The following is a 19,906-nucleotide window of genomic DNA, read 5'->3' on the forward strand; positions in this document are numbered from 1 at the left end:
ATTGAGAGTGGGGCCCTGGCATTGGTCTGTTTGGGAAACCCAACAGGTGACTCTGTTGAGCAGAGCCATGTAAGGACGACTGCACTCTTCTTTCCTCCTGTCTGTGGCTACTCTAAGGGTAGAGTAGGCAGACATTTACTCCAAGAACCACACAGTAAATATATTCAGCTTTCCAGGCCCTACAGTCTCTGTCACAACTTCTTGGTCTGCTGTCATAGCATGAAAGCAGCCGTGCACAATACACACATATGAATGAGTTTGGCTGTGTGCCAAACAATTCATGGGCACTGAAGTTTGAATTGCATATGATTTTCACAAATCATGAAACATTTTTCTTTTGATTTTTAAACACTATTTGTAAATGCAAAACCCATTTTTAGCTCACAGCGTCTATAAAAACATACAGTGGGCAAGAATTTGCCTGGGGTCTCTAGCTTGCTTACCTTGACTTAAAATATAGCCGTGGGGGGAAAAAATGTATATATATATAGCCGTGGTAACAGGGAGGTAACAGGGAACCCATTCCTGGCATTTGCTGGGCCCAGGATAGAGTCAAAATGGAGGCCCCCATACCTTATCTCTAAATCTTTAAAAATATAAATCCAACTAACAAATTGTCAAATATATTCTATTCTCTTACCCTGACAAATGTGTGTTCATACTAACCTAGAAAGTCAGGGTTGCACTTAAGAATTCCTTGAAGTTCTTCACCAAACTGTGTCAGCATGAGGACAACCTGGCCTGAGCCTTCTCTGTGCTTTACACTTCCCACTCCTATCGCTCTAGGAGTGTGTATCCAGAGGGAGGGGCTACACATGCACGTGTATGGACACCCCCTAGCCAGCCCCACATCCGTATTCTGCCCTACCTTGGCAAGCAGTTCTTCCTTGGCCAGGCCTTGGGGATCAGGTGCTAATCCTCAGGGAAGGAGGTTTGGGAGAAGACCTCCATATACGGAGAGAATTCCAGAGTCCCAGATGTCTGGAGTGCATGGAGTAGGAGTGGGGGAGGTAAGTTCCTGTTGGGCATTGTACCGTGAAGTCCTCATTCTCGGGTGGGGGGTGGGAGTACTATGCCTGCAGAACATCAGAGCCAGACCCTTTAAAGATGGGAACCAGAACAGGGGGAAAAAAAAAAAAGAACAGAAGCCCCTCTTGCCTGCGTTTAAGGGTAATGCTGATGGTGATAAGAGCCTGAGAACTAGTTCCAGGGTTTTCAAGTCTTTTGTGCATTTATTTCATTGACCCACTCTACTCCAAACCCATAGAAGTGGGCCTCATAATGTGAAGCAGAACCATTGTGACAAAAGGGCAGAAACTTGTTTTAGCCTATCTCTTGGAATTAAAGGATCTGGCCTCCTGTCAGTCATGTACTGGAAACAGCTGGTACCAGTTCACAAAAACCGACTGTTTTATATGTAGGAATTTTTTGAGTCGGTACTTAAATCACTGATAACCTGAAATCAGATGGGAGTATATACACTACAGAAATGGGCAAACTCTACAAATCAGGTCTTTTTTTTTTTTTTTTAAATGTTTTCCCCTTTCTCTGCAGGCTCACTTCCCACGTCTCCACGCACACATCCTCCATCTGTACCGTGCTCACCTTCCCAGTGATCCCTGGACGTTCCAGACCTTCTCATGGCCCTGTTCTTCTGCACACACTGTTCCCTCTGATGAGAATGCCTTTTCCTGTTTTTCTAGCAGCCAAATACCTATTAATCCTTTTAAGACCCTGTTCAAAAAGTCCCTTGAAAAACATTCCAGTACTCCTCTCAAAACAATTCCCCCTTCTTCCAAGTCCCCACATCACATTGAAAATAGTAACAATACAAGTCTTTTTTCAATCTCTTTGCCTTCAAGACTGACAATGGTGACCAAGGCCCAGTGCTTAACAATTTTTTTAATAAATCAGGTTTTAAAGGATAATACAGATAAAACAAGAGTGGAATGGAATATTGTTTACCTTCCTAAGAAAGTTTTTAGAATCCTGCAAACCACATGAACATACTGCGTGTATACTATGTGTGACTCTACACGAACCTGGCTCTGTGGAAGAAATAGAAGCCAAAGAGGAAAGATTTCAGGTTGTCTTCAGGAGCTCACAGAGGCAGGGGTTCCTACACCTGGGGAACTTTCTAAACATTCCTACTGAATCATAGTCTCCGAGGTGACAGTCTAGGTGTGTGTACTTTTTAAATCTCCTCAGGGGCACCTGGGTGACTCAGTTGGTAGAGCATCTGACTCTTGATTTTGGCTCAGGTTGTGATCCTAGGGTGGTGGGCTCTGTGCTCACTGAGCATGGAGATTGCTTGGATTCTCTCTCTTCCTCTGCCCTTCTCCCTACTTGTGCTCTTTCTCTCCTCTCTCTAAAATTAAAAAAAAAAAAAATTGTTTTAACTTGGGGTACTTGGGTGGCTCAGTCAGTTAAGCATCCAACTTCAGCTCAGGTCATGATCCTACAGTTCATGAGTTTGAGCCCCACATCAGGCTCCACACTGTCAGCATGGAGCCCACTTCAGATCCTCTCTCTCCTCTTTCTGCCCCTCCCACGCTCACGTGCTCACTCTCTCTCTCTCTCTCTCTCTCTCTGTCTGAAAATTAAATAAATATTTTTAAAAATTAAAAAAAAATTAAAAAGGCACCTGGATGGCTCAGTTAGTCAGGCATCCATCTCTTGATTTCCGCGTAGGTCATGATCTCACAATCATGAGATCCAGTCCCATGTTGGGCTCAGCACAGCATACAGAGCCTGCTTGGGATTCTCTTTCTCTCTCCCTCTCCCTGCCCTTCTCTTATCGCTCTCCCCCCACCCCCTTTCTCTCTCCCTCAAATAAATAAATAAACTGTAAAAACAAATTAAAATCTCCTCAAGTGATTCCAATGTTCAGCCATGACAGTGAACCGCTCTGGAGGAAAGTTTAGGTGCGTAACACTCTATCTGGTCTGTTTGCCTCTGACTTCTCCTCCGCCCTCTCCACCTGAAGATTCTATTCAAATTGCAAATCATTTGAAAGACACTCAATTTGAGGGGAGCCTATTGGCAAGTTATTTCCTATATCTTCACAAAGCTAAAACTGAAATTCCCATGTCTTTCCCATGTTTTGTAAAGTAGTGAGAGCATACTGAATCCATGTACCTCTCACATGGACACCAGAGTTACAACATGTGTTCTGATCTGCTTGTCTTACTGATTGCAGAGGAGAGCCACACCCTGGGGGAGGGGGCTATATTACCCTTCAGTCTCTGCACCAATTGTCTGCCATGCGTACCACAGAATTCACAGTAGGCTGAAGAAAGTAATATTTTTCTTTCTGCTGTTGGTCATTAACATCCAGGTGAGGTTGTATGCTTTCAGTTTTTACCAACATTAAAAACCAAACATGGTACTCTATAAATGTCATTTAAGGATCCCCATTACTGTTCATCCCATGTCACTTCATGACCAAATTTATTTATAAGTTTATTATCAGAATCATGCTATTTTTGTTAATCTCATTCTGTGAGCCAGTAAACAGACCCCAAGAGTACAGGTGCATCTTGACTAAAATGTTTCTGCCTTTGCATGGAAGTCATTGGCTGGTGACTGAGGTCCTATCATTAGTGGCTCGGTTGGGTACAGGGTTCAGCTGGAAAACCTGGAGTAGAGCCTTGTTCCATACTGAGGAGTAGACAGGCAGCTGTTTGCACATGGTGAAAATGGAACTTGGATGTGTGGTGCCCCACCTTCCCCGCAATGCAGAAAGAATGTGGGATGTGCTGAGAAGGGGCCTCCATGTGCTGTCTTGTTGATATCAGGGTAGCATTAAGGGGAACTCCCAGGGTAAACTAGAATACTCAAAAGAGATTAGCCAAGCCAGGGCACCAGATTCTTAAGGACTAACCTTGAAGCTTCATATCAGGTGAAGTTAAGGCATAGTATCAAACGGAAGTAGAAAACCAGAGAGTAGGAGAGAAAAAGTGAGGACCAAGTAATATGGACAAAGCCCGGAGATGCTGGCCAACACTTACTACTGAGTCTGCACAGACTCCTATGATAGAGTCTTACTGAAGAACTCCAGGGGTTCCCATTCAGAGAGAATGAAATGTGACTGGTACCCTCCTTGTTCCAGTTGTCTATTGCTGTATAGCAAATCGCCCTAAAATTCTGTGTCTTCAAATGACAGCCATTTATCATCTCTCACAATTTCTATGGCAGGAGTTCAGGAGCAGTTTGGCTGAGTGGTTCTGACTTGTGATTTCTCATGAGTCTGCAGTCAGATGGTGGCTTAGCTGGAATCATCTTTAAAGTCTCATCACTCACATATCTGATGCCAGAGCTAGGAGGTGAAACAGCTAGAACAGAGCATCACTAACTTAATGTGGTTTCTCCACAAGGTCTCTTAAGCATGGGGCTCAGGTTAGCTGGACATTTTATATGGTGGCTCAGGGCTCCAAACAATATGCACCAAGACAAGTAGGTGGAAACCCAATTGCTTTTTGTGACCTAGTATTCTATTTGTTGAAGCGAGTCAGTAAGGCCAGCCTATATTTGCAGGGAGGAGAATTAGATTCCACCATCCAATGGAAAAAATGGCAAAAAATTGTGGACACATTTTAAAATTATAACAATCTGCCCTCTAGCCAAAAGTTATTTATATTGATCCCACATGTAAATACTCTCAACCCCTCCTGAGACCCCTAAATTTCTCATCCGGAAGGCATCCATCCCAGATTCAAGGTCTGGTCACCCATCATCCAAATCACGTTCAGGTGCTGCTCTGTAGGTGCAGATCTTCAGTTACAACCTCCTGACCCCTGTTCTTGATCTGAACATCTGTGGACTAAAGTGAAAAGGTATTGCTCCCCCACCCAGCATACTTTGGTAAGAGGCATGGATTAACCACTATAGACATTCAGAAATCTGTGTCAATCAGGTAATCAGGCTATAGCAATTCTGAAATCCAGCGAGGGAGAAAGAATGGATGTGTGCACTCAGGAGAGGCAGAGAGAGAGAGGGAGAGAAAGAATCCCAAGCAAGGCCGCTTGCTGTCAACTCAGAGCCTGACACAGACTCCATCTCATGAACCTCGAGATCATGATCTGAGCCAAAAATCAAGAGTCAGACCTTGAGCCACCCAGGTGCCCCAACCAAGTTCCTTGATTACAGCTGAGTGTTGTTCCTCCCTCTGAATTATTCTTGATGTTCTAGAAAATGTACCCCATCTTTATAGCTGAGCAGTTTTCTCAGCCTGCTTCTTTCCCAGAGAATTTTAGGAACCCAAAAGCCTCTTTTCATTGTATACTACCTCTTGTCCCTTTTAGCCTGAGCTAGCAATGTTTTCATTAGCACAAGTCTTTTTAAAACGTTTTTTCCCCTTGGGGCGCCTGGGTGGCTCAGCTGGTTGAGCCTCCCACCTGGGCTCAGGTCATGGTCTCCCAGCTCGGGAGTTCGAACCCCGCATCGGGCTCTGTGCTGACAGCTTGGAGCCTGGAGCCTACTTCAGATTCTGTGTCTCCCTCTCTCTCTGCCCCTAACCCACTCTCATTCTGTCTCTGTCTCTCTCTCTCTCTAAAAAAAAAAAAAAAAAAAAAATTTCCCCTCAACCTTGTTGAGATTCACTTCATTAGACAAAAAAACACATCTACAAATCTCACTGAGATAAGCTTTTTTCTACCTTAGACTCCCTCTAAGGCTACCGTGGAACTGTGCCCTTAAGATTTTTAGAAACATTTCTGTTAATGGAGACATCTAAAAGGCATGCCCTTTTAGAGGGACTTTTGGCTATTTGAAAGAATAGTACTGCTTTCAATCTGTGTGAGGTCTAAGCAAAGGGTTCTAAAGTCACAGTGCTACCTTCATCGTTAGGTGGTAATTACATATTTTAATTTTAGCCTCATCTGCCATCTGGAGAGGATGGAACTGAGAAATAGTCTTATTTTTTGAACTCCTACAGTCTTGGCTCTTTTACTTAACACTGTTTTTGTTTTTTAGTGTTTTGCTTTTTTTTTTTTTTTTTGTACTTCATCTCTCTCCTCTCATAGAAGGATCAGAAGGCACCTTCAATACTGTGTCTGGAAACCTTACTGGGTCATGAATCCATTAGGTACATTTTCTATTTTCCATGTTACCACTGGTGTAAACTGCCTACACCTGAGGACCAGAGTCTTCTCTCCTCCAGCTGCCAATACTTTCCTCACTTTCCTTCAGTCCTTCACCCACAGCCTCTCCAAAGCTCCTCTAATCTCCACCCTCCAGCCCCCACCCGGGTCCCAAACCAGTGCCACATGTTTTAACTTCCACTACGGCAATGCCTTGCTTCTAAGTACCAAGACATTTCCACTAATCTATTGTTGTGAAACAAATCACCTTCAGAATTAGTCACCGAAAAATAGCATTCACCTGTTTTCTCTTTCATCGTTTGTGGATCCAGCATTCTGGGTCTGTTTGGATGGTTCTGACTCAAGATCTCAGATATTACTGGATTTGGGGCCAACTCAAAGGCTGCTTTGCTCACATATCTGGCCCATGGACTGGGAATACTTGTGTGGCCGGGACTGAGCCTACTGGGTCTCTATGGTCCCTCTCTGCAATTTCTCTGGCATGGTGGTATCCATGCTCCAAGTCTCTTGGAGAGACAGCCAGGCAGACACTGTATCACTTTTGACGAATGACCTTAAAAGCCACATAGAATCACTCCTGCTACCTACTCTTAATTAGAAGGCCAGCCCAATATTTAAAGAAAGGAGAATTAGATGCCATCTCTTTAGGAGAGATGTTTCAAATCATTTCCAGACTTGTGTTAAAACCACCACACCTCTGGGGTTAAACAACATACAGGCACTGTCTTAGTGTGTATTTGCTTGCTGATCAGGATGAGTTTGGTAGACTGGGAGAAAATCCAAGACTGTGATTTTCCTGGAATTCTGGGAGTTAGGTCTCTGTTTTTAAAATTATCTGCAGCTGAATGCTGTCCCCCATCAGCACTTGGGAAACCTTGGCCCTACCCTATTGCTTTTGAATCTGGAGGTGATAACTGCCTGGAGCCCCACTTGCCTCACAGGAAACCATGTGTTATACAGAGTTTTGTTGTCATCCCTTTTTAGCTTCCTGCTTCCAAAAGCCAAGCAGCCACTGTCCCAGAGGAAAAAGAACCCTCCTCAAGTAGCCAACAAGCAGCACTCTCTCCATCTCTAGCCTCTAAGACTCGCTAATGCTTGGATTTGACTTAGCCTGAGTAAGTAGCTTTTTCATACTAATTTTTTAAAACCCTGTTGTGCCAAAGGATTAAATAAGCAATTGTCTAGCTTTAAATGCCTCATGGGGGACTAAAATAACACCTTTCAGGACAGAAAATCTAGTTTTTGAACCCACTTCATTTAAGGCAACAAAATCTTTTTTCTAAGGTTTTGGCTGTGTAGAATGCAAGTTTTGTAGCCCTAGCTAAGATAGTGTACAATCAATTTTCAAAGCAGAGAGAAATTCTAGGAGTGCAGAGATTTTTCTTTACAGGCTGACAAATGAAAGTATATATATGGGTTGGGGGGGGTGCAAAGGAGTTATGTTCAAGCTTCAGAGATGACTGGAGTCTTTTCTATATTTAGACTGTCTTGCAATTCATTAAAATGGATTGCTTGTTCTTTTCCTTCTGAAACCATTCTCCTTCTGCCCCCTACTCTCCCCAGGCTTTATTTATTTATTTTTAAAAATAACTGAGTCACATGTGAACCATTCCTAAAGCTTAAGACTTATTTTTAACAACTTTCTCAAACACAAATCCCATTGTTCACATCCTTAGGGACAGTGAGTTACTCCAGAGGAAAAAACGTGGAGATTTTGTATACATTTTTTATTCAGTGAATAATTTATATTAAAATAAATTGTGCAGAAAATGTGAAAGATCTTTGAGTAATCCAAAGATTACTGTACTGGGAACCAAAGAAGAAATGATTGAAATCCACAAAGCTTTGGAGGGAGCTGTGAGGGGAATTTTCATTCAAAGTTTTTTTAATGGTGTCCTTGTTATTGTTTTGAATGCTAAGATTCTGTCATTCACGGAACTGCCTCCATGCCACATTGTTCACTTCCTTTTCCCCACTGTTACCAGCATTGCTGGGAATTTGAAAAGTTTTGATAGAGACTCAGCTAAGGTAAACCTCACAGGTCACTGATTTGGTGTAGATCAGATGAATGGGGGAAAAAGTCAGCAAGCGGGGCAGAAGAAAAAAGATAGAGAAAGAGAAGCAGCAGGCTACAATGACAAAATATTATATCAAATCAAATCAACTTCTAGCTCTTAGTCTCTTAACTTTAATTACATCTTTCCTTCTTGGATATCAACAACATTGCTGCCAAAACCCTACAGCTATGGGGGACATAAACATTTAAATCTACCAGAGACAGATGGCAACATCAATCTTCATTGTTGCTCTTTTAGAGGATTCAAATCGCTGCAGCCATCTGCGGTAAATGGGACATTAGAGGTGACTATTTCCCACAAGGGTGCTTTTTTAGATTTACCTTCAGGAAGTAAAGAAGCTTCATTGTTTTAGGGGGAATTTTGTTGGCTAAAATCATGGGAATTATAGCAGCAATAGAAAGCTAATGCTGGGATAAAAGTTACCAATTAGCAACCCTATAACTAACTTTCTGCTCAGCCTCCAAGAATGGCAGATGAGGTTGACAGCCAGTCACCTCTATCCAAAAAGTTTGTTCATGACCAGACAGAGTAGCCAGGCTAACAGACTGCCTTAATTTTAAACAGGGAAAGCCCAACGGTCAAGCTCTACTTTTGAACAGAGAATCTCAAAGAACATATTTGAATGTATGATCATGCACTTAACCAGAATATGGCCTTTTGCTGAATTGTCTTAATGTTTTAATGTCTCATTTTATCTATTTATGACAAACTTGGTCAAGTTTGATTGACCTTTGCCAAGTACATTATAACATACTTTTTTAAAGATATATGTAGAAGTCAACCTGTTCTATATAAAAATACTTTCTGTGGTTGATTTTTAAAATCTAAATCTGCATATCCTCTATAAATTATTAATAGCTTTCACTATAGTGGACATATGGGGGGGTGGGTTACAGAGCTATGTCATAATGCTGAACAGGCTCCATAATATTTTCCTTGGTATCTGGGATGTTTACATCTGTTTGAATGCCAATGGGGAGCAAAATTGGCCCATGTCTGTCATAAGAGATAGAACAGAGGAAATCTGAGGCAGCAAATTCAAGAATCATACTGCAGAGGCCCCTGGGTGGCCTAGTCAGCTGAGCATCCAACTCTCGATTTTAACTGAGGTCACCATCTCACAGTTCATAGGATCGAGTCCCGCATCAGGCTCTGCACTGACAGCTTGGAGCCTGCTTAGGATTCTCTCTCTCCCTCTCCCTTGCTTGCTCTCTCTCTCAACATAAATAAGTAAACATTAAAAAAAATCATACTGCAAACATTAAGAGCCAGAATAGAAGTTCTTGACTCTATTCAAGGAGACATGTGGAACTGAGAAACAGATCTGGATTTAGAAGAGTTGGAGTTCCATAATCTTTGATCAAAACCTCTTCCTCCATGAACATAAATGTTAAAAAAAAACAACTTCTAACAGCCAGGGAACCAAACTGAAACACATCTAAAGGGTTTCAAGGAGGGAACCTAGCACAAAGAGATACCTGGTATATAGATTCTTTGTGTAGAAAGATAGTTGAGGCTTTCTAGAGATTTAAGCAAAATAAATTAGAACATCTGTGTTTCACAGGGTATCTAGAGAAACTGATAATTCTCGGGGTTTACTGTAAATTTCATTGGCCTTGAGCATCAGTGTTTCCAGTGTCCCTGTGAGACTCAAGCTCTCAATTTACACCCAAAACAGCTTCAAGCGCTCTTCCTGCTGCCCATTCATTCCCTTCCAAATCCTCCTCCATGATGTAGTTGAGGGAATCTTTGGAAGCCCTCTTCTGCTGCACACTCTCCATTGGTTTCTCCTGCATTCTGTGTCCAGTCCATGCCAGGCATCAGGGCCCTTTCTGGTGGGACCCATTTCCTCTCCTCTTGTTCCTCTGCCCAGTATCTTTTGCTCCTACCTGAAGCACTGACCTGTTCTCACATCTAGGCTTTTCCTGTGTATTCTAGAGCATTGTACTAGACTATTTTAATACCCCCATTTCATTATGATTCTCCTTGCTGCATGACTCCAAGCTCTGCTTGCTCTCTGCATGAGCACAGGGTCTGGCCCACGGTGGGCCCAAAACAAACATGTTGAGTTAGGGAGTATGTAAGTGCCCATGCTGCTCCCCTCCTTCCACGTAAAATGATGGTTAATCCCTAGCCATTCTGCAAAGCTGCCCCAGGAAGCCATCCCTGACCTGTCTCTGCTCTGCTTCTCCAGCACCCCATTTATAACCTTTCATTTACTTTATTTCATCTACTTATATTAGGTTATAAGTATTTATATATTACTTATCTACTTATACATTTGCTATTTCTGTGGCCCAAAGGAGCAAATGTCAGCAATATCCTATGGCTCAACCCACTAGAAAAGCAGGAACACATGGTGATTATACATCAGACAGACCTCGGTAGAAAGTTGGCTCTGTCACTTTGCTTGCTGCCTGTCCTTGTCAAGCTTCTCCGCTTCTCTATGCCTCAGTTTCCTCGTGTGTAAAATGGAGATAATAATAACAACTATATCAGAATGGTGGTATGAGGATTAAATGAGGCGATGCACGTTAACATGCCAAACACAGGGTTTGGCTCATATAAGAAACGTTAGCTACAGTTAGTCAATAGATAAGTGTTTACTGAAAGCCCACTAGGTGCCAGGGATAGTGCTAGTTGCTGGAGGTGCAAAGATGGATAAGCTAAAAGCAGGCTTGCCTTTGTGGAGCTCACAGCCATTAGAAGTAGGATAATGAGTCTGACCAGTGCTACAAATGGGGAAGTACTGAGTACTCAAGGCATTGTTTCCCAAGTCTGCTGCTACGGTGGGATCATCTATTTATAGATCTAGTTTCCCAACTTAACTGCCAGAAGTTTTGAATGTCTTTTTCCCTGGTGTTTAGTGGATACCATAGCCCAGTAACTAGTATACAGTGGATACTCAATAAATGTGTGTTGAATAAATCAATGAATGACTCAATTAATCAAAAAAAAAAAACAAAACAAAAAACGAACTATAGGTACAGCTCTAAGGACCTATGAGAGAAGCTTCTTGGGTCAGCCAAGCAGCCAGGAGTTCTCTCTTACAAAATTGAAGTTGTCCAGTGTTTTGCTACAGATGTTTATAATCCAGAATCTGTTTTTGGTGGAAATGGCAAAGAAGTGTTGCTCAACTAGATCCTGGATTTTTGACTAGTTATTGTTTCTTTTTAAACAATTTTTCACAAGATTATAGCACCAAAAAAGAAGAAAGCCTTTTGAACATAACTGTTTGTGTAAAGTATAATCATATAAACAAACAAAGAGAAAAATGAGAGTTTTTTTTCTACTTCATTCATTCATTCACTCATTCATTCATTTCACAAGCATTCTGTGTGCAGGGCACATGGTACATAGCATACATTTGGAAAAGAAATAACCACCCCCAGCCACAGTGTTTAAAAACCCTCTGCTTCAAGGTCTTGTTTCTATTACCTTCTAACTGATTTCATTATATAAACATCTATTTTTTTAAGAAATATTTGTCAGGGCACCTGGGTGACTCGGTTGAACATCTGACTCTTGATTTTGGCTCAGGTCATGGCATGAAGCCTGCTTGAGGTTCTCTCTCTCCCTCTGTTCCACCCCTGCTCATATGTTCTCTCGAAAGAAAGAGAAAGAAAGAAAGAAAGAAAGAAAGAAAGAAAGAAAGAAAGAAAGAAAGAAAGAAAGATATTTGCCAAGAGCCAACTCTGTACTAGGCTCTATGATGGGCATGAGGACTCAGTGATGAGCAAAAGCTGCCTCAGCCTTGGCTTCCATGAAATGTGGAGTCTAATGGGAAGGACAGCCAGTATCAAACAGCCACATAAATAGGTGGTCCTACTGCAGTTAGCACAGTAGAGCAAAAAGAGAGTAGAATGAGATGAAACAACAGGGGGCTGAGCTGGGGAATGAGGAAAAGCTTCCCGGAAGAAGTGACTTTAGAATTGAGATCTGAACTTTCAGAGTATACAGGAGCTGGAAAGCTGCAGAAGCCAGTGTCAGGAGGGGAGTGGGCTGGGGCCACAGAAACAGAGGAGAGTTGGACAGGGGCCAGGGAAATTCAGGTCATATGATGAATTTTTAAGAATGTTAAGGAAAGTTGTCAACTGCTCAGATTTACATTTTTCACTGTTTTCCATCAATTAGATTGTGGGTTCTTTGAATTATGAGGCTGTGTCATAGTCATTTTCACATCTCTGACCACATCCAACAGAGGGCTTTGAATGCAGATATGCTCAATTAATGCTAATTGGGTATGGGAAAGGATGCCAGTGACATGACCTTATAGTGGGATATTAATGATGATCTAATTCAGTGGATACTTGTATCTCCAAACAAGAGATGTCCATAGAATTCCCCAAATGTTTCCCCTAGACCATGGAGACAAAAGGTGAAGGGGCATGGCATTGTTTTTCACTTAAGAAGTGTTTCGAGTTTATATTATTTTTCTACGAGAGAAGGAGTTCTCAGCTATCCTCTTCCCTGGATTCTCATTAGAAGAGTTGCTAGTTGGCCACAATCTCAAATGCAAGACTCACTGAGCATCATTTTGATGATCGGGGCTCAGTGAAGGTAAGGAGTATATTCTCTCTCTAGTATCTTCTACCTCAGTCTGATAAGCAATGCAGGGTTCCATGTTCCCTGACTTCACTCCTTCATATTCTTAAGACGTTTGCCACCCACAGGTCAGTCAGCAGGATTATGGGTGTCCTTTTGGCACTGGGACTTCCATGGGACTGACTTTTCTTACAGTTGGGGAGTGATGCTCAGCAACCATGGCAAATGCTCCCATATTCTGCTAGAGAAAATTGGAGGTCATTAACAATACATTTACCACCTCCATCTTTGGATACTTAAGGAAAAGCATTTTGGAATGGGGATAACAGATAGAGCTAAATTTCAGGGACCCTTTTCACACAATGATGATTTTTTTCAAAATGGAACCAGATCTCAAGGATCTTTGTCCCCTTTTCTTCCAAGTATGTGGATACTATGTGAATATGATTATATAAATGCAGAGGGAAGACGTGCTCCTGATCACTCTTTAAAGCATTTGATGCTGGCAATGATCTCATTTTTAAAGCCACTAGAAAGCACAGATGATGGCTAAATTACCAACATATTCTTAAACAGTTTCCACATTTATCTGTTTGGCTGTTTTCATCCCTTCTTCTCCCTTGTGCCATTCTGTGATATCGCCTCAGCCTCGGAGATTCAGAGCAGCCGTCTGCTGAACACATGAATACTAAAGAATTGGTTTCCCTAGTAACAATAACCATGAAGCAGCTCTCAGAACTTCCTGCCTCTCTGTCTGTCTGACTTTCTGTTTGTTTCCTGTTGGTCATATGGAAAAGGACACCCAAGCCAGGACTGCCCATAAAAGATGGACATAAATTTTGTGACCCATAAGCAGAAGGGAGGCTCATCTCTGCTGAGGTTACATTCCTTTTCAACCCGCCGCCCTATTCTGTGAGGTTAAGGCTAAGCCAGAACACCTGCAAAGGTTCATGACCATTTCAGAATCTTTTTCTTTCTTCAAGTCAAAATTTGGAACAGCAAAGCCATAGTGCAGGATACGTAACTGAAATGACTGTTTCTCTGTGGGTCACCAATATGGAACTTTCCAAAAAGGAAGACATCCTTTCTTTCCACAATATTTCTAATTATAAAAAGAAAATGTTAACTGAGCAGAGAAGGTGTTGCTGATTTTCCAGGATTTCCTTTTTCAGTGTCTGTTGTGACAAAATTGCCCTGCTTCCTGCCCACCCCCACGCCACCTCTAGTCAGGATGAACCTATAGGGCCTCTGCCGCAAAAGGAGCAGAGAGAGATGGGCCTCAGGAAGCTTTGGGCTCCCCATCCTACCACTGGGTTCTGAGATTGTTGTCCAGACACTTGATGGATTCTGCCATCTTTATCTTGTGGATACTAGGATGCCTGACCCTCTGTGACTCCATCTCCTGACTGGCCTGCATTCCTGGCTGTGGCTACAGAAGCCCCCTCTGCAATGCAAAGCATATGCCTGCCCCTTCCTGCCTCAGCTGCCTTCTCAGGGCTGTGTCCACTCAATGTACAAACACAAACAGAACACTGCTTACTGCTAGGCATGATGCCAGACACTGGGTCCAGGAATGACCAGAAAGACACAGTCTCTGCCCCCATGAGGTTCACAGTCTGAAACAATAATTTGGATGCAGGACAATATTTAGAGTCCGCTACAATAGGAGCGATACCCAGGGTAATGAGGAACACTGAAGAGAAGCCTATGAAATTGGAGGCAGAACAATGAAAAGTTCTTGAAAAGATTAAGCCTAACCTAAGTCTTAAATTAAAAAAATAGTAGGAATAGGTAAATATGTTGAACAGCTATTACAGATTAGGAACTTAACATGTGTTATACATTCATTATTTAATTCCCACAACTGCTGTGAAGCAGATTCTATTACCATCCCCACTTCACAAACTGAGGCTCATGTGTCAAAATTTCTCACAGTCGTAGAGTTTGGAAGCAGCAGACCCCACAGTCAGACCCAGAGCTGTGTGGCAGCTAAGTCCAGAATCTTAAGCACAGGCTGAATGGAGGGAAGAATCCCAAGTGGTCCAGTGTGATAGGCACCCAAGTGTTTACTTTTGCCAGAACATAAGTGTGGGGTAAAGCATGGAGAGAGGCAGGCACAGCCAGCTTATGGGGAGACCTTGCTGATGAGTGTGGCCATGGTCCTCAAAGTGAAGGCAAGCTGCTTGATTTGCATCTTGGAAAAACCATTCTGGCAATAGCAAGAAGGATGGCTTTGCAGGCATAGATTTGGGGACAGGGAAATATTAGTCAATCAGCAGTCCTGGTAAGAAGGGATATTGGCCAGAATTTGGGCATCGGTGATAGGAACAGAAAGGAAGGGATCTCCCACTGCTTTTCCCATGAAGCTTCATGCCCCAGGTGCCTCCTTCCCACATTGCACCTACAGCTCAGCCTCCAGGGCTCCTTTTGATGTCATATCTGCAAATCTGTCTGGCGTTACCTTGCCCTCCCACACCCTACACTAAATTTCATTTTGTTTTCAACTCCCAGAGCCTAGTGTAGCAGTAGGCACTTAGCAAAAGAATATTGAATGGCACAATGAATGAATTGGAATAGTTTCTGACTTCTCACCTATTTAACAAACCCATGGCCCAACCATTGCAGTCCTGTCACTGCCCTCGTTCGAAGGTAATACATGAAGCTGGACAGATATTCTGACTAAGCAAGAAATATGAGTCATATGGTTGTCACAGTGAAGATGCTCATTGATTGATACATAGAATCATCTCCTCGGTCTTGGATTTGACACTAAGAATACTAAGTGACAAATGCCAAACAGTATATACCTCAGACAACTTAGCTAGAAGAGAAAGGTAGGACTCAAGAGGTTTATTCTGTGTAATTTCATATTTATTTATAGATAGGCAGAGATAGGCACTATCTTCATACTTTTCCCAATAAAAAATTGGGCCAAAGTCTGGTGGGATGGTGACAGGTGAAATTGGGCACACACACAAAGAAATTACTGAGACATTCCCATGTTGAGGACTTGCTATGTAGCATTTTGAAGGCAACAAAATTCATAGCCAATAATCTGAATAGCCTATCTCATGTGGTGGTCTTAATTTATCCTTGGTCTACTAGAAGTAAAAAATTTTTAAAGTAAACATAACATGCACATGGTTATTTATAGCAGCTTTACTCATAAATCCCAGAACTTGGAAGCAACCAAGATGTCTTTCAGTAGTTAAATGGATAAATAAACTGTGGCACACCCAGACTGGAATATTCTTTAGCACTAAAATGAAATGAGCTATCAAGCCCTGAAAAAATATGGAGGAACTTTAAATGTATATTACTAGGTAAAATAATTCAACCTGAGAAGTCTACATAGTATATGATTCCAACTATACAACATTCTGGAAAAGACAAAACAATGGAGACAGTAAAAAGATCAGGCGTTGCCAGACAGGTGAAGAGGATGAATAGGCAGCTCGCAGAGGATTTTTAGGGCAGTGAAAATATGCTGTATGATATTATAATGATGGCTCTCTGTCACTATGTATTTGTCTAACACACAGAGTGACCTATAATGTAAATTGGAATTTGAGTGCTTATAGTGTATCAGTGCAGGTTCATCCTTGTTTAAAAATGTACCACTCAGATGAGTGATGTTGATAACAGGAAACTACGCATGTGTGGGGCAAGAGGTATATGGAAAATCTCTGAACTAAACCTAAAACTTCTAAAAAAATATGAAGTCTTAATTTAAAAAAAAGACAAGAAAACACAAAATGAGAACAAACAACTGTGGAATAACCTTAATGACATCAACTCCAATGGACTGAAATGCACATAATATTCTATGGCCCAGCATTTTAGCGAATAATTCAAGTCTTCCTACTTTTTGTACATGTTCCCCAAAAAGAATTCTGACAAACTGTACACCCCATGCACATTTTTAAATTTTTTTTAAATATATGAAATTTATTGTCACATTGGTTTCCATACAACACCCAGTGCTCATCCCAAAAGATGCCCTCTTCAATACCCATCACCACCCCCATGCACATTTTAGATTGCTTTAGAAGAGCAGGACTGAGATGGACAAAGGATTCAGGGGTCCAACCTGTGTGGAACCATGCCTACTTTTGTGTGACAAAGTGTATTCCTGTTAAAGAAATGAGAATCTGCAAATAAATGCAAGGGGCGAATTTATGTAGTTTTCATATGCTGGGGCAAGGAAGAGCCTGTGGCCTCTGATCACTGGCCAAAGGCAACAAATAAGCAACAGCAACTCAAAGAGACACAGGAAAATACAACTAGTTCTTCAAAAACATGCCAGAGCAATTACCATATTTTAGCATATGGTTCCACACTGAATTATTTCACAGTTATAATTAGGTTGTTAATGCAGCGCAGAATTGGAAGATACACTAATTTGGTGTACACTTTAATCTGCTGGAAATGCAGCATTTAGAGGGCCTGACTTTTCACAAGCGATTAAAAAGGACTTCTTCAACTTAACTTTAATATCACATTCTTTGTGTGTGTGTGTGTTTGTGTGCGTGTGTGTATGTGTGTGTATGTGTATGTATGTGTGTGAGAGAGAGTTTCTATCCCAGTTATAGGCAACAGCAACACATTGGCCTCTGATTTGTTTCCACTATTCATCATGTAAGATTTTCTTGCTTGCTTGCTTTTTTTTTTTTTTTCCTTTTTTGCCTTTGGTGAATTAAAACTGAATTTTCTTCTTCTCCAGGACACTTCTCTGTTCCAGTCATAGTAAATACCAATTTCATTTCCATCCTATTATTTTTCTAATTAAGCATTTGTCATGCAAAAGGAGATCTGAGGTGCCTGGGCTTTCCATTATGTAAAATATTCAGTTATGATAATAGCTTTGGGATGGCATCTGGAAGGTGTTATGGAAAGAAAAAAAATCAGGGAAGAAATAAAATAAACTGTATTTTACCGTGGACTTTTGCCTGTTTATTCTCTCCCTGGTCTGCCACAATTGCTAATATTGACAATGTCCCATCAATTGTGAAGGATGTACACATAATTAGCATCCTTTAATAAGGAGAATTCTATTACATTTCTATCTAAAATTCATTTTAAGGTTAAAAATAAAACGACGCATCTCATTTTTCTCTTCTATTCACATTTAGCAAAGCCTATAACTTCTATAGTTGATGAAATGTGCTTCTGAGCTCAAATTGTTTCAGAACAAAGTAGGAAAATGCCAGAAGGACAACTTGGTATTTCTTGGAAATTCTTTCTTCCTTCTTATGACAAATCCCAACGGGCTAGGCTCTGTCGAAGAAGAATTTATTTTCTAAACGCTTTGAACACAATGCTTTCCATTTTCTGTGGCAAGATACTTTTTCCAAACAAACATTAACAATCACACCATATATCTATATTTATATCCATACATATACTATATATCCATACATATATATTCTATATATGTGTAAATATGTATATGTATATCAATGTGCATGATATTATGTATATTCTACAGATATACTTGATATTATCTACTGATTTATAAAATCTTAGACTTTAATTTTCAATTTCCATAGTTTACACAGAATATGCTGTGAAACTGGATTTTATAAAGGTAGAACCACTTTTCAGTTTCTCAACATGCAGACTGAGAACTTTCTGGTTTTGGAAGGAACCTGGTATATTTTCTGAAATTGCCACCTCCTGAGACACATTGTGTATGACGTGTGTGTGCGTGTGTGTGTGTGTGTGTGTGTGTGTGTGTATCTACACTGCCTAAGAGTGTTAGTAGTTGAATCTCACTGTGAATAGCCACATGTTCAGTATTTTCAAAGCTGCTGTTATGGTGCCCCCTCCCACATCCCCTTTATTAGACTGCTGAATCCCTACCCCTCCCCTACCCCCACTCCTCTGACTGTTGGCTGCTAAAGACCTACATAAGACCCTACATGGGGAAAAGTTGTCGTGGACTAATATAAGAGGAGCCACCTCACCCTGGAAGTTGGTAGGGGGAGGCCACAGCTAATGGCTGATTGATAAGTGTACCAAAGGCTGACACCCTGAGCCCAGGAGGGAGCAATTCTGTGGTGTGGTTAATGCTCCAGGGTACCCTCCAACCATGGCCCAGGCCAGAGTAGCCTCTCCCTGAGCCCATGCCCTTCACCTTCTTCGTCCTGCTTCACTCCTTCCCTTGGTAAGGTTTTCCTGCTCAAGAAATTGCCTGCACTCAAATCCCTGTCTCAGGCTCTGTTTCTAGGACACCTCTTTCAATTTTAGACATTCAATTTTGTAACCAATAAAATGTAGATAATAATTCCTGCCTAGTCTCTTTCTCAAAGTCGTGGTGGAAGTAGTAAATTATGTGGAAGAATTTTGTAAACAGCCTTAGCATTTAAGAATATTTTGCAGGCAACATGATGTATTATGTATTTTAATATTTCACCTTAGGTTCTATGAAAACATGGTTGATTTCTACCGATTTGTGTTTTTTACATTTTAGGCTAATGTCCACCTTGCTTATTCTATCATTCCCTGGAGAGGGCGGATTTGTAACACTTGATGACTTGTCTGCAGCGCTTTCCACACCTGGGCTCTCCAAGGTGAATGAGAGAAAGAGATGTGATTCCAGCTAAGGACTGTGTCAGTCTGGAGGGTACATGGGCCTTACCAAAGGCCAACTAACCAGGAACCCAGGATGTGGTTTTGGGAGATCCTCACATGGTTTTAAGCTAAGCCAGACACCAGATTATTATGTGAAATTCCCAGGTTCTTAAATGCTAACAATACATTTTTTTAAAACATAACACCCTACTATTCAAGTAAAAGTCAGCTAGCAGTGTGTAACCTGTGGCCAGATTTAAGCTCCTGAAATAACAGGCCAGGTGATCCCCTCTGAGCTCTCAGTTCCCAGCACTGTGTCCAGCAAATGGTAGATGAAAGGCCCTGGATAAATAGAACCACCATTAGCAATGCTGGTTTCCAAGGAGTTAAATGAATGACCGCTGGTTTTAGTAAACAGTTCTCCACTTTGTAAAAACTAGTTAGCATATGATTCTTTTCCCTAAACAGTATTACAACATATGCAGATTTTTATTCACTTGCCAGCTTGCTCTTGCACAACTTTTCAAGGACACTTAGTCCGTTTCCTGATCTATTAAACAAAAATAATTATGCCTGACCTGAAAATAAGCAACAGCATGAAAAGGGGCT

At 41.5% G+C, this 19,906-nt stretch overlaps 1 protein-coding gene across 1 annotated transcript in view; it reads left to right on the forward strand.

Annotated features, from left to right (window-relative positions):
• CDK14 (cyclin dependent kinase 14) overlaps positions 1 to 19,468 on the forward strand; it is a 606,215-nt gene extending 586,747 nt beyond the window's left edge. The window contains exons 15-16 of the transcript XR_006196800.1: positions 7,086 to 7,216; positions 19,197 to 19,468. The gene's annotated coding sequence lies outside the window, so the exon portion shown is untranslated. The remainder of the gene's footprint in view (positions 1 to 7,085; positions 7,217 to 19,196) is intronic.
• The last annotated feature ends 438 nt before the right edge of the window (positions 19,469 to 19,906 follow it).

Source organism: Panthera leo, chromosome A2 (genome assembly GCF_018350215.1).
Source record: "Panthera leo isolate Ple1 chromosome A2, P.leo_Ple1_pat1.1, whole genome shotgun sequence".
Classification (NCBI taxonomy): domain Eukaryota; kingdom Metazoa; phylum Chordata; class Mammalia; order Carnivora; family Felidae; genus Panthera; species Panthera leo.